Here is a 15,372-nt window from a genome sequence, read left to right as displayed (position 1 = left end):
GGAGGTGCAGGGCCCGGCCTGTGCATGGGCAGAGCACAAAGGGTCGGGGCTGTCTCTTAAAAATAAAAGCTAATGAAATAAACTGATTTGTGTGCAGACCGTTGTCTCTCTCTCTCCTTCTTTCTCTCCTTCTCTCTCTCCTTCTCTCTCTCTTTCTCTCTTTCTCTCTCTTTCTCCCCTTCTCTCTCCCCTTCTCTTCTCTCTCTCTCCTTTCTCTCCTTTCCTTTCTCTCCCTCCTTTTCTCATTATTTCTCTCCCTCCTTCTTTCCTTCTTTCCTTTCTCTCTCTCTTTTTTTTTTTTTTTTTTTTTTTTTTTTTTCCAACATCTAGGTTTGGCAATCACCAACAGTAGCAAGGAAACAGCCCACCCGCCTGCAGCCTCACAGGGAGTGCTGCTGATGTCAGGCAGGAGTGGGGAGAAATGGCATGGGTCACCAGGAAGGGTCTAAAAAAAACCACAAAAGGGCAACAAAAATCCTCTCTGTAAAGCTACTGTCCTGGGACTGTGACTCAGAGGGACTGTGTGGGCATTGCCTTGGCTCACTGCTGGAGAAACGAGAAAGCAAAGGCCCAACAGGTAATGTGCAGAAAAGGCTCTGAAAGAAGAAAGTCAGGAATCGTGCTGTTTCCAATGAAAATCCACTCCAAAATAAAGCAGTGCATGAGTGTTAAGCATTTACACAAGTGTTAGCATATATGAGAAAATTCTACAGGTTTACCTGGGTCCATGAATTGAAAGTGATCTTGTTAGAGATTTTTTTTTTTTTTTTGGTGGTGGTGCTTTTTTTGTTTTGTTTTGTTTTAGAGAAAGTCAGTTAAGCTTCAATTCAGCTAAAACAAGCTACTCATTAAACAATGAGGATGTAAGTAATGGTTTAAACAACTAAGCTAGAACAAAATGGTGCAGTTTTATCCTGAGGAAAGTTTGTGAAGTCAGTAGTAAAACTCACCGCCAAAGTCTGTAGCCCTTATGGACTAAAACATGTAATCTCAAAATGTCCTTCAGAGGAGCCAGGGGTGAGAGATCAGCTGTTACCTTAAGCTGTTCTCCTTTTGACTGAAGGCTTGACATGAGAGACTATAAAATTTATTGGTTAATCATCCCACTATTAATCTAATAAATCCATTAAATGACCTTGCTAATAATTACATCACTATTATTAAGGTACAATTCCATGATGTCTCACTCTATAGCAATTTCTGAGTTTATCACTCTCAAGTCTTATTAATTACACACAATTACAATGCTATCACCCTGCTTATTATTGGAGTGAAATTCTGTCACTGTTCTGGTCTCTCATACCAAGTCTTCTGGAAGTTACGTGTTCTTCCCTTTCTCTGCCCAATCTCCTCCAAAATAAATGATCCACCCTTAATTATTTTTTCTTTATTAGTCCTGATTTTGCTACAGCTGCCCACAAATTTGGTGGTTTTGATACTATTACTAGGGCAATCGGAGTTTTTATATGGGATTACTGATATGATTACCTAGGTACTGTGGCCTTGTAAAGTTTCTTCCCCAAATTCTCCTTCATTTATCTGGTTCATACTGTCTATGTCTTGTTTACCTTGCACACCTTCTACAACTTTTCCTGACACTTTATTCCTCATTCCTCTATGTAGCTCCAGTTATATACGACCACTATCCTACATGCATACAATATATCACAGCAAGGTTTATCCTGTTTTGTTTCGTTTTCCCCCCACAGTTTTTGTACTTCCTGTTTATAAGGGCATTATTGCAAATCATTGTCCTTAACATCTCTGGACAATCTCCTGGTTTCCTGCAGACATCCTGTCTTTTCATGAGCACTTATACTCCAGTTGGATCTCTAGCTCACAAATTCTCACCTAGTTCTGTTGCATTAAGAGCTCTGGAAGTTGAAAACATCTATTCAGCTACCTGAAGCCTATTTAAACATGGTTACCCAGGAAGACTAAAGCAAAGCAAGTACCAGAATACCCCCAACTTCTTACTAAAGACAGAGTGGTGTTGTATAAAGTGCTATGTGGTAAGCAAAAGTGAAGAATTACTTGCTTCAAATTACTAGCCGATGAGAGGCAGAGACTGGCACTTAATCAGCGGGTAAAATACTTTGAAAATAAGGAAAAGTTACTTGTGATTAAAACCAAAGAAGTGGTTGTTACTGGAATAAGACACAAAAGAGGAATGACAGCTTATCTTCAACTATTGCAAATTAAATCTACTTCAATCCTAAAGTATAGGACTTGGCATAGACATATAAAAACTTAATTTGTATATGCTGATTTTGCACGTGATTTGACTTAATGGTTCTTAATATGATGCTACAGATATTCCTGGAATGTATGGCCCAGCAGCCTCAGCTGCACATAAAACATTCAAAAAAATTAATGTCATGAGGGCCTGTTGAAATTTTGAGTCATCAGAGTGTGCACAAGAGCACAAGCTGCACAAATCACGGAGTAGAAAAATATTTTTGTACTATGACTTAGAAGTAATTATGGAGGATGATGTTGAAAATAATGCCAAATTTCCTGCTTATTACCTCTAAGTAAGTTTCCAGAATAACGTACTAAAGATGATGATATCTTATTAATGACAAATTCTGAAGATAAGAAAGCTCTGGAATATCCAGTTGACAGTGTTTTATAATATTTCTCCTGGGTATAATAAAGTAGTAGGGTTTATGATGATGTCTGTTTATCTTGTGGTATCTTGTGTCTGTCTTAACTTGTTTAGAAATGTTCTCACCAAGAAATCTCCCTGGAACTTTCTCCTCTCAAAAGGAGTCCTCATGACTTAAATGAACTTTACTAATAAAACTCCAGCTGTTTGCAGCAATGGTGAAAAATTCTCTGTCGTTGCTGGGTAGAAAAAACACACTATACGATAGTCTGTGGAAACTTCAAGCACATAGATTAGGATAGAATTTATTCTGTAATATTTAAGGAACACCACAACCATTGATAAAGTAAAGCCATTTCTCTGGTTTGGATTTTCAAAAATGAGTTTATCCTAGGTATATATGTCAAATGCCAGCAGAATATTCAGCCACTTTTATTTGAATTAACTGATGTCTCATATATTGTTCAGTAATTACAAACTGTTCCACACCAGTTCAGACGTTCATCTGTGCTGAGTATGTTTGTGTGACTAGTTCTTTTCTTCTAGCACATTTTGTTACCTTGTAGTACTTTTTTACATTTTTTTTTAATAACTTTCCATTTGCACTTCCACCTATGCCATCCAACCCTATTATTAGAAGGGCAGTCACTGTAGTCCTTGGATGTCAAACATTAATTTTAGCATATGAGTTTAGCTCATAGTGGATTGGGGATTGTTCTTTGAGATTTAATAATTTCAAGAGCTTTCTTCTGCTGGAACATTTCCTCTTTTCCTGTAATTTCACTGCTTTGGGTCTGCAGTTCCCTTACTTAGTCCAGGAACTAGGCCACCTCTTACTCTCTGTTTTTTCTCAAGAACAAGAGGCAGTTTCTGGGAACCATTGTTCCCTAATGCACAACTCTCCAATACCAAGTTCCGGATATCTTAATTAAAAATCAGTTAGAGAAAAAAATGACAACATAATTAAAAAAACAGTAAAACATCATTTCCTCAGGCTAATACCCGTAGGCAGGTATAACCTTCTGTCATCCATTTTGTCAGTACTGGTTAGAGTGTATAAGCCTCTTGATGATTTATGCATTTGCCTGTTGTGTCCTGCGTTCTTTAAAAGAGCTTTGGCCACTGTCAGAGGTAGCAGGCTAGCAGGATCTTTGATCTCATTCATTACAGAGACTCACGCTTTTATGAAGTTATATGTTTTATAAGCTGAGAGGAGTTCTTTTATTTGCTTCCTTGCTTACCTTTGGGTAAGTGTTTTTGCTTCTGTGCTTCTCTGTATGCAAACTGAGTTCAAAGGTGAAATGCAAAATATGTCTGGAACATGCTGCTATACAAGTTTTTTGATGTCTCTTGTTTTCTGTGATCTGTAAGAAAGTGAGGTCTTGTCTAAGCCTTACTGACACATTTTAATATCATGTACATGAGTTTCAAGACTTGTTTCTCCTAAATTATCATTTATGTTGAAGGACTGTATTACTGTGGGTTGTTTCTCCAGCCTAGCTAATCCACATTTTTTTCTGATTTATCACTAGGACCTACTGCTTGGATATTGATGGATGAAGACGTTCTATATTGACGCTGTTTTATGATGTCTGATAGTCTGATTAAAATAATCATCTGTGGCAAGTGATTGCCATGAAAATCACGATCTCAGATACATGTAGTGAGTACTAGTTCAGGTAAAGGAAGATGCTGTAAAATACCTGTTTCCCAGAGCCATGGTCTAGATTATTCTGAATGTTCTCATTCATTATTATCAGTAGTTATTGTTACTGCTAGTAGCACTGTAGAAGTCCTAGATAGGCAGTCAAATTGCTTTACCAAAGCATGTTCAAGTTTCCTGAGCAGTGCAGGTACATGTTCAATGTTGAAGATGAAGAGCCTATTCCAATCTGCTTGTGTTGCTGGAAAGACAAGGGAGAGGAGAACCTCAGAAGGAGACTAGTATTGCATCTCTCCATGGGAATCTGTATTAAGAAGCAAAATATTTATTTGAAATTAAAGTTTGGATGGTGTGGAAAAGAAGCCCTAAAAAGCTAGAGCACTGCTCATTCTGCTGCATCTTCCCTCGTTCTTTCAGTGGCTGTGGCACTGAAGCAACCCCCCTTGGCTTTCGAGGGCTCTGGGCTATGAAGTTAGGCGGTGAAGTTGGGCTGTTTTGCCATTCCCCTTAGGCTGGTGCCAGAAGCAATTTGAACTGTCTTCTGCCTTCAGATAACTGTGATAATACATTAATTAGGCACTTGTATTATTAACATGGGATATAACTGTAATTAATAAGTAGTTGTTTTACAAAAAAAAATATTATTGAAATGAGTGTGAGTCAACAAGCAACTCAGAATTCTTCTTTCTCAATTTCACATTTATTATAATATGAAACTTGTGGCGAGTCCCTTTGTTGCCTGAGAAACAGAATGGAGAGCAGAGGGCTCTTTGTTGCCCCATTCAGCAGGTAGGACATTTCTCCTAAATCCTTTGAAACTGAACTGAGTGAGGTTGGAAGAACTGTGAGATCAACATAACTCACCTGAATGGACCAGACATCTGTAGCACATCCCAGGTGCAATATCTTTGGTGGAGGTTTCTTCACATTTTCTCTGCAAGACTCATACTGGTGTCTGTGGCAGGATTCCTGTGTGATGTCTGTGCTGCTCTTTAGGAATGTGATTCTACTCAGGGCATGTTTCTAAATCGCTTCTCATATAAGCAACTGCTTCCCAGAGATCCCAACAGCAAGTGGCAGGGGTTGTCTCATGCCCTCAGTGTAATTACTCGCACAGTTCTGGTATTAGAGCAGGCTGGCTGCATCCGCACTGTATGTCTGGATGTCTCCTCTGGGCCTCTTGCGGCGCCACTGTGGCTGAAATAATGCAAAGGCATGAAATAGCCCTCCTGAGTGTTTTTATAGCACGGAACCGAGGCTATATATGTCCTGGGATGTGGTTTATGAGATATTCGAGGGGCAAAATTTGCTGCAATAAAGTTGAAGGATTGTAAAGAACGAAGGGAGTCAACTGGAGAGTGGAAGAAGCAAACCTGCTGCAGTTCCAACCACAATGACTTTTGTGATCATCCTCTGGAGAATATTGTTCCCAGAATTGTGCCCATACTTTGTCTGAGAGAGAACAATTTGGAACTGCCCGGAGTAAGGGAGTGATGAAATAATTCAGCAATCCTTGGTTCCGCCTCATGGCCTTATATCATTTAGCAGTGCAGATATACCCAAATAATCTTTCACACTCAGAAGGGACTCTTCCAGATACACCTCAGGGACCCTCTTGTGGGTTCGCTGTCTACATGGACTGCAGATCTGCTTTTCTGAGCGTCCATGTGTTGGTCACAGAATATTATAAATATAAGGCTTTGAAAGGAATTTGATACTGGTTTCATTTAAGTCTCTGTCAGTTTTGTTATTAGTGGTAGGCATTAAATGTTATCCTCAGAAAACTGTTTTTCTCTTCTAACAGTTATTTCTGTTTCCAGCTAAGTGCTGCATCAGGAATATTTTCCTGCAGCCTGTAGCGAGATAACGCTGAACATGCTGGTATGTGACAACAGCCACCGCTTGGTGGCAACCACTCCATGTTTTATTTAGCTGACAGCCCTACAACCAATAAGCTCAGAAATCTTTCTAAATTCCTGGTTTGGCATTCTTGCTCTACAAGAAGAGAGACACCCATTGTCCTTGATCAATTTGGGGAACGTAATAATGAGCATGGTGCAAGATCTAAATAAATGGCAACTGGCAGTTTGTGGAATGGTGCCAGAAGAATTGTCCTACGTTTGGGTATTTCATCCATAAAATCCACTTGCGATGGTAGTGAAATAAAAAATAGTCACTCCACGTATGAAAGATACACTTGTCATCTAATTGGATTATGCTGTGATAACTGAATGCTAGATGGCATGTGAATCTTATTCTTTGCTTTCACACCTATCTCCTTTAAATTCTTCTTGGAGCTGAGGTTAAAAGACTTGAAGGTTGTCTTTTTAATATTTATGTTTATACTTAAATTTATATTTAAAATTATATTTAAAAGGAAAATTATGTTAGCTATTCCTCGGTCATTGAAGAGGTGATGGAAACCAGACACTTCCCAGCACTTTTAGAACTTTATTTTAAACAAATAAAAACAAAACAACCCCAAAATACAGAAAGTTCTAAAAACTTGATAATCAAATAGTCATTATTAACAAGAAGGATCCCTACGACTTTGGGGGTCAAGAAAAAATTGACTATTAATACATTACACATAATTAAAACTTGCTGACATTTTGGGATGATTTCAGTGTGACCAGGTGAATCTCCCATTCCTCTTTGTTCTCTGTATCAGTGTGGTGGGGGTTATGCTTAGAAAAATACAGTAATGATTCTCCTTTGTTAATTTTCAGTTTTATTAAACAGAGTAAAGAAATAATCTGCGTTAATTTCCTCTGGGAAGTTAGCTTTATTTGATAATCCCAGGAACAATACACGGTGATATTCCAGGCTTCCACAAGAATAATCAGACGTTATCCAAATACTCTGATGAGAGAACACTTCAAAATTCTCAGTACCTCGTAATTCATCACATTTCTGCATTCCTTCTATTTGAAAGCTGTTATCATAGCACTGAGTGAACTACAAAGTAGAAATACATGATCATTAAGTTAATCTGTTGTATTTCTATAAACTCAAGTATTTTAACATTTATGTAGGAGCCGTAAAATGTTTCAATGTTTCTTTGCATTGTTTTTATATATATTTTAAAAAAGTGTGTCTAGGAACAGGCCTGTATTGGAGAACACCAAAGTATATGCAGTCGTCTGCTTCTAGAGGGCAGCAAATGACTGTGTTTTAGAAACGAGAAAATTCAAAATTCACATACGGTTTTACCAGCAAACCAAAGGCACAATCCAGCATCTTGTAGTTAATGGCAAGCTTCCTATTTTCTTTGATGGGAACAGGATCAGGCCCCTGTTGCTTTCCTTGTTGTCTTTCCTCCTCACTTTATACGTAGATAAGTGTGGTGTATAAGATGCATTGACTCCTGCTATCAGCCATTGCTTTTTTTTTTTTTTTTTTTTCTTCTTCTTTTTAATACAGAGTAAAATGATCTATGGATGCAAGCATTATGTTTTTTATTAACTTTCTGTGGCTACAATTCACCTGACATAAAAAAGTACATGACATAATTGTAATATCATTTATCTAAATAATAGCTTACTGTTTTTTAACCTGTTTTGTCTTGTGGTGTATTTAGAGGAATGTGAATGTTTTTTTCCTCTGCCCACACATGGTAAATAAGAATAGCGTGAGGTGCTCTTCTCTTCTGGAAAAAAGGAGCAATGATAAATTCACGTGTTTCTTAATGTAATCAAGACAAATAAAAGACCAAATAAGATTTTTATTTTAAATGTAATTCACTTTTATTTATGCATCAGTTTTTCTATAGTCCCCCTTACAGTAGCACATATAAGCATCTACCAGCAATGTTGTAAAAATAGTGACAAATTAGCTAAACATCTCATAACCATTTTATTTTTCTTGGGCAATGGTCTGTCTCTACAAAGGTTATTCTAAATTTGTAGCCCCTGTGCTACCTTCAGCTAGATGTCCTCCTCTTCCTCTTCCTCTTCTCTCAAAACAAACAAAAAAATAATCACAATTTCTGCTCAAAATCATATTAGTTGAATTTGTGCTTGAGGAATGGGAACAGATTAGATAGCAGCTTCATTAGGGAGCAAGTCTTGACTCTTTATCTCTTTGGCCCTTTGCTTAGGAAGAACATCAGTTGTGTTGTTCACACATCCATGGAACAATTTGGCTGCAGATAGGAGCTGATGAGATTGTGGAGCTTTGCTAATGTCCGTTTTAGTCCTCATGGCTACCTGTGAAAGCAGAAGGCTGAAGACAGCCATGGTTTAGTATGTGCCGATAATGCAAAATCTACATTGTTGGCTGGGAACACGGTTTGTGTATGCTCTGTCCCAGAACACATTTTTCCCAAATATCAGACTATCAGAAATGACAGTCAGTGTAACAGCATCAGGCCATGACTGTCATAATTTCAATCTTATGCAGGTCAAGAAACAGGATTGTTCAAATACAGACTGAGGAACTCTCTTTTAGCTGAGACACATCCCAAAGCATCAGATCTGATGCCTGTGGTTATGGTAAATCCATTATGGATCACACCTGTAGCACCCTTGCCAGTGCTGGCCTGGCTATTGCTGAGCGAATTCACTCCTTTCCAGTGCTGGGGGCCCACGGCCGCTACGAGGAAGGAAGGTGTGTATTGTGTGCCATGGATGCTTTGGAGCCTAATGAAACCCACGGCTATTTTCTTTGTCCCAGAAATATTGTATTCTTGTTTCACCACTGAATGATTCCACTGGCAACCCTGGTACAAATCAGTTCTCATTTCAATCACATTTTTAAAAATTGTGCTGGAATTACTTTTTTTTTTCCAGTTCTGCATTAGAAAACCCTTGTTTTCAGTGCTAGTCCTGGGGAACTGTGTCTGAAACCATTTACACTTCTGATTCAGTTTTCTAATAGAGACAAGTCTAAAGACTGACTTTTCTGATTTTTTTTTTTTCTTTTCAATGGTTATGAATAAAACATAATGTAAGAAAAAAAAAAACACAAAACCTTTTGTTGTCTACTTCTGAAGTGTACAAAGGGAACATAGAATATTCTGTGTGACTTAGTGCCTGGAAAAATCACAGCAAGGCTTCTAGAAAAGTCAAGAGGTGAAATACCTTAGCTAGGTATCATATCTTTGAGACGGCTCAAACGGGGAAATAACGTGCACCCATAAAAAGAGGATTTTTGCTCTTCCTTAAGTGTTATGTTTAGTTTTGGGCAATCTGTGTATCTAAAAATGGTGACGTTTGCAGTGGCATAGTTGTTTCTCAGAATAATTATTCATTTCTCATTTCTGAAATATTTGCACAGATACTGGCCCACAGCATGTTGCAGTTTAGACTACTAAGTGTATTACTGCTTGGCTGCTTACGTCTTCAGCATATGGTACTTTATTGTGCTGGCCACAGAAATGTTCTATAGTCTTGCAGTAGCATTGAGTGTGGTTCTGTGGCTTTCAATTTTAATTATGCTTAATAATTGTTGCATATACAGCAAATAACATTTCCCATATTTAAACTCTGGTTCCATTCTGAAAAGTGATGATTTTAAGATGATAGTTACTAATTCAACAAATAAGTTCCTTTTGCTAGTTGAATCACAACTGACTGCTAACCAAAATAGATTTCTCTATCTGTCCTCCTGTTAGCAGGGCAGAAGCAGCAGCCAGTGGCCATGCAAGCATGTGGTGTACTTGAGAATGAGTGTGAGAGTGTTAAGAAGCTACATCTAGGGCTATCTGCCTCCACTGACGTTTCTATACAGTTATTATTTGTTAAACTACCAGTAAAGTTTTAAATAGATCTTGGTAGACCAACTCAGTCTTTTGTTTCCATTTCAGCAATGCAATCCAAATGGATAATTAAAAATTTTAAATTGTAGCCATGTTTTTCTTTCTCCTGATATAGAATGCATTTTCTGTATGATTATACTGAGGTAGGTTTTTTTTGCTTTGTTTTATTTTGCTTTGTTTCATGCAATCTATGGGATTTTGTTTCCAGCCCTTCTAAACAAGCTGTGCTTTCATTTTGACCTGAGCAGACAAGTAAATAAGCCAGCCTGACAGCCCCAACGCAAAGCAATCAGGAAGCTAAGGGCCGAGATAACCAAGCAAAATTTGAGACCGAGTTCAGAGATGTCAATACCTTCCCAGCTTACAGCTATATCAGGGCAGAGCTACGCTGTGGGCACAAAAGGTGATGAGATGGCTTATTGTGTGCAGCCTCTGGAGCTGAGCAGGGCACGGTGCTGGCTCTGAGAGCTGCCCCAGATGTGGTGTGTCACAGCTGGGGATGCTGACAGATGTGGGCCGGTTGTGCAGAGGTCAGCTCACCTGCAAGGCTCTGCAACAGGCTCCATTCCTTAGGCAGGAGATCTCTTCATTTTCATATACGGAAATTTTTATGATCGGTTCCCGGTTTATTGCACAAAACTGAAAACAAGCAGGAAGCTGGTGCTTCTACTTTAATAAAACCAGCCATCTTTACAAGGCAATGAAAAAAAAAAAAAAAAGGAACAAACCTCTTTGGACTGACAAAATCAGAATAAGTGAAATTAGACTTTGTTGCTGCTTTGAATTTGCTAAAATATCCATCCAGTTTCTCACTGAGAGCACATATGAAGGCGATCCTGCTGTAGTATAACATGAGCTGCAATAAACTCATCATTGTTAATGGTGCACAAACTCTCCACTTATGTGTGTTGAACTTTCATGCATGCACACAGGCAGGCACGCAGAACTATTACAGATAATTTCCAATTCAAGCACACATTGGAAACTTATTAAAAGTGGACATTTTTACTCAATTTCATTGAAAATAACATTGCTTTATACGTTCTACAAGCTCTCACTTCAAATATCGTTATCAGATAAAGAAGTCATACTGCACTGTCTTTTTCTGCAGGTTCCTTACTTTAACTCATTTTTTACATGAGTAATGTTCAAGTTGACTCAGTCAAGCAAACCTCTAAAGAGCAACAGCAAGTGCTGGAACTGTTGGTTAAAACTTGTTTTCAATGACCAAAGAAACCAAATCTTTCAACAAAATCCAACCTCAAAGCTAGGAATAAAATCACATACCCTACAAAAATTTAGTAGAAGATTTTCTTTGTGTCTTTAGCTAAGGTTACAATAAAGTTCACACCAAAAATGTAAATTACTGCTTATTTTTTCCCTTTAAAACACTGCATGCTTGACCTCTGTGTTTTGTTTAACTTAGGTAGGGAACTGACACTCAAGAAAAATACTTCTGGAAAGGTGTGCTAATGGGTGTGCAAATAACGGCAAGATAGGCTTACTGCAAAGGTAAGGCTTTGAAATGTGGTGCCAAGGGTGGTTTTGGCCAGATCTGGGCATTTGGAGATGGATCTCTCACTGGAGAGGTTTGCACCGTGGCTGCTAGCTACAGCCACGGGGAGGATGGAGGTGAGGGAGTGCTTGACAAAGTCAGGAGGGTATTGCTCGAGTACCAGCCGAACCGTGCATATCAGTACTTTTGTCACCTGCACTACTCACTTAGTAATGACAAGTGTTGTCAAATGACAAAGCAGTGTAGTTTTCCAAGATTATTTTAGCTAAAATGATACTTAGTACATTAACAATCTTTTCTTTCTTTTTTTTTTTTTTTAGAAAACAAAACCTTTTGAAATAGGCAATTTTTACACTTGCGACTGAAAACATGGAAATATGAAAATACTTCCCATGATTATTTTTAATTACACCTTTTAAAGAAGAATCATCCACCATATGCCTGATTATTTTCAAGACATTAATAATACCCCATTAGTACTGTCTCCAACTCTAAGAGACATACTCCAGCTTTGAACTTTGATGATGTATCCTCATGATAGCGTATCATGTGTAACAGATAACACTGAAGTAAAATGTAAACAGATTCATGGAAAATTGGAAAGACTATTTGTTTTCAACTAATTATTTAGTTCATGTATTGCATATACAACAAATTATTTGATAGCTGCATTATTACTTATTCTTGAGGTTGTGCAATTTAAGTTTTCATGTACTCTACTGCATCTGTCAAAGAGTTTAAGAGTTACAAGAGAGATTTAATTTTGTCAGCCAAGAAGATGAGGAAATAATGGAGCAAGGTGGTTAATTCTGTATTCTGCAGTTGAAATAAACTTAAAATGTTTTGTAGGTTATATAAATTACTGCTATGTGTGGACTGCAAAACTGAAATTTTATGTTTTTTCCAGAAAAATGAACATAAGGAAAATGCAAAGATGTTTCTAGTGACAGTATACTACTTACATTTCTTTCAAAATGTGCTAATTTTTATGTGCTGAAGCTTAAGACAAAATTCATTAGTTGAATGGTGAATTACAACAAAAAAGCTTGTGACAAATTTTGGCCATAGGCGTTCTTACATAAAGCGCACTTCAGAGAAAAAGAGAAAAAAAAAAAGGAAAGTGATTGCAAAAAAAAAAAAAAAAGCTGGTATTTTAGTAAATTATAAATACATTTGGAGCAATGCTAATTCACAAAAGATGGAAGACTGATGGAACTGGGTTCTAGGAACTTCAGCTGAGTGTATGATTGTTTTTGGGAGCCAGTGAGTCCCTGCTTATCTCTAGTGCAGCAGCAGGAGGATACGTTCCTCGTGCAAACATACTTGGACACTTTACAGAAATCTGCTAAAGATTGATTCTATTAAAGCTGAGCTTCAATTAAGTTAATTTTGGTTGTATACATAAGGAGTTCTAAGAATTGATTAGAAAGCCAAAAGAGAATGAAATATATTACAACTGCAAAGTATCATTTAAATAATAAATTGATGCTTGTGTTAATTTAGCCTTATATCTGATAGAAACAGGAATGCATACTTAACAGAAAACTGCATGATATGCTAAAATAAATCATATTTTTATAAAATGTTCTTTAAAGTTAAGCAGTCCTCCTTATTTTTTAAATGATCGTTTTTTGTTTGCACACATGAAGATGTTGTTCTGAGGAGAATCTTTACCCTCAGACCAGGACCTGTTGTTTCTGGAACATACTAATGCCAGTGGGAGATACTACTGTTTTTTTGACCACCTCAGCTCACAAATTAGTGATTTTCCTTTTTAAAAAAGTTAAGAACTTTTATTTGGATAGTATGAAATAAAAATAGAGAGGATACGTCAACAAATAATTAAATCATAGAAAATGACTCAGCACTAGGTCTGTTCTTCAGGTGGAGAAGAACTCCTCTTTTGCTCCCACTCCAAATCCCATCAGTCATCAAGTTTCTGAGAAACTTGAGGAGGTCGAAAAGCCTCCTTGAACTTTATCTGCCAAAGCTGGTAGGCACAAGGCTGAAGCCCCAGCTGGTCAGGGAGGTCAGAGGGAGAGAGAGCTGCAGCAGCTTATGGGGGTTTCTCTTTGTTTCTTTAAGGTTCCGAAGCCTGAGATTTTTACACCTGGTTTGTGTATATGTGTCTTTTGAGAGGAGAGGCATGGCTGTGAATATTTACCTTCCCAGTTATGGGTTGTCTGGGTTGGCACAAACTGAAGGCAAGACCTAGGTGGCAGCCAGCTGGCTTTGCTAAGTGCAGTAGGGGCAAGGCGTGCATAACAAAAGGTGGCTGATGGTTGAAATTATAGCTGAAAGCAGTCAGCTATACTACATCCAGCTCCTGGGAATTCTTTTGAAGGCAACAGTGTGTAGGATAACTTTGAAATTGAAAGTTGAGCTTTTGCTTTTTGTTGAGTTTGTGACCTGTGACTGGTGTCAGTCACAGTCCCGTAGCAGTGGGAAGGTGCAATTAGGGAGGCCACACCTGAGCGTGGCTCCCTGAGGGGTCAGTGAGCCTTACCAAGAGTCCCAAATCCTGTCATATGCAGACTGTATAGTAGACTTGTAGGTTTGCAGGAAACCCCCATGGCTTTTATGAGATTTAGGTACAGCTGTAAGTCTGGTGGCAAGCAGTGGCAGAATTGGGCCTTTAAGGTGGAAACACACTGCCTTTAGGTGGTTAATAATATGCAATTCGTAGCTCTAGTAATCAGCTGAGAGATATTTTAGCTTCTTTAGAAAAGTGCTTGCTCTGAGCTGACACCAGAAGTTAATCAGAAGGATCCTGATCTGAAAGCATTCCTGTAGGGCATGTACGTGCGTTCTCAAGCCCTTCTCTTCTTCTGGAAGGGCTTGCCCTAATCCAGCTCATAACACTTTGGCCTTCTGCCTGATGTTGGTAACTTTTGAAAAGTTGCTGAGAGGCAGAATTGTCCGATTCCTGGGAATCTCTGTGCATACTTAATAAAATTTTTATGTATCTCAATAAGAAGGATTTTGGAGAAATTTCGTAGTACAGTGATCTTCCTTTCCTCCTCAGGCCATGGGGAAGGAGTCATTTTAAGCACTTCACTGATGTATAATCATTATTTTTCATGCTTTTCTTGAAGTGAATGAATAGAACAATACCAAATAAAAAAAGTTTGAAGACGTGGCTTTTAAAAGTTGATCAATCTGGTTACATTGCCACTTGATAGACTTTAACTGATATACTAGGCTAATGTTTGCCTCTCAATGATTCTCTTAGGATTGCTGTATGTTCAAAAGAGCACACAGGCACAGGGCTTAAACAACGATGAAGCAGGTTTGTGGTGGAAATAATTTTGCTACAATGATTTCTAATGAGAAAGAGAGGCGTTGAAATAGAAGAGCAAAATGAATCAACAGAAACTCCTGGCTTCTTCCAGAAGCTCCACAGTTTTTAGAAAGTTCTTGTAACATCATAAGGAGCTGTAAGTAACAAAATTTTTATTTAAAGCCCTCCTTGGTTTCCAGAATAAGCACTAAAACGAGAGGACTGGGATAAAGCAAACTTGGTGCTCCTCTCCATACTTGACCTCTGAAAACTTTGAATGAAGAATGAACTTTGCAGGCAGTAAGAAAATAATTAAAGGAAAATCAGGACTTCACCTTTATTTTTGGAACATGCACTGAGTCTCCAGCTTTGCAACTGTTAGAACCAGGTCTTTAATTCTTCCTCTCTCAGCGACCTCACATCTTCCTCTGAAGCCACATTCTGCAAGTCACCATCTCATTTTCCATCCAGAAGGAAGAAGTTAAGCCATCTTGCTGCCTAAGACCTTTTTTTTTTTTTTTTTTTTTTTTTTTTTTTTTTTTTTTTT

This window comes from Oxyura jamaicensis, chromosome 2, assembly GCF_011077185.1.
Source record: "Oxyura jamaicensis isolate SHBP4307 breed ruddy duck chromosome 2, BPBGC_Ojam_1.0, whole genome shotgun sequence".
NCBI classification, from domain to species: domain Eukaryota; kingdom Metazoa; phylum Chordata; class Aves; order Anseriformes; family Anatidae; genus Oxyura; species Oxyura jamaicensis.
Note: the sequence above shows the minus strand (reverse complement) of the source record.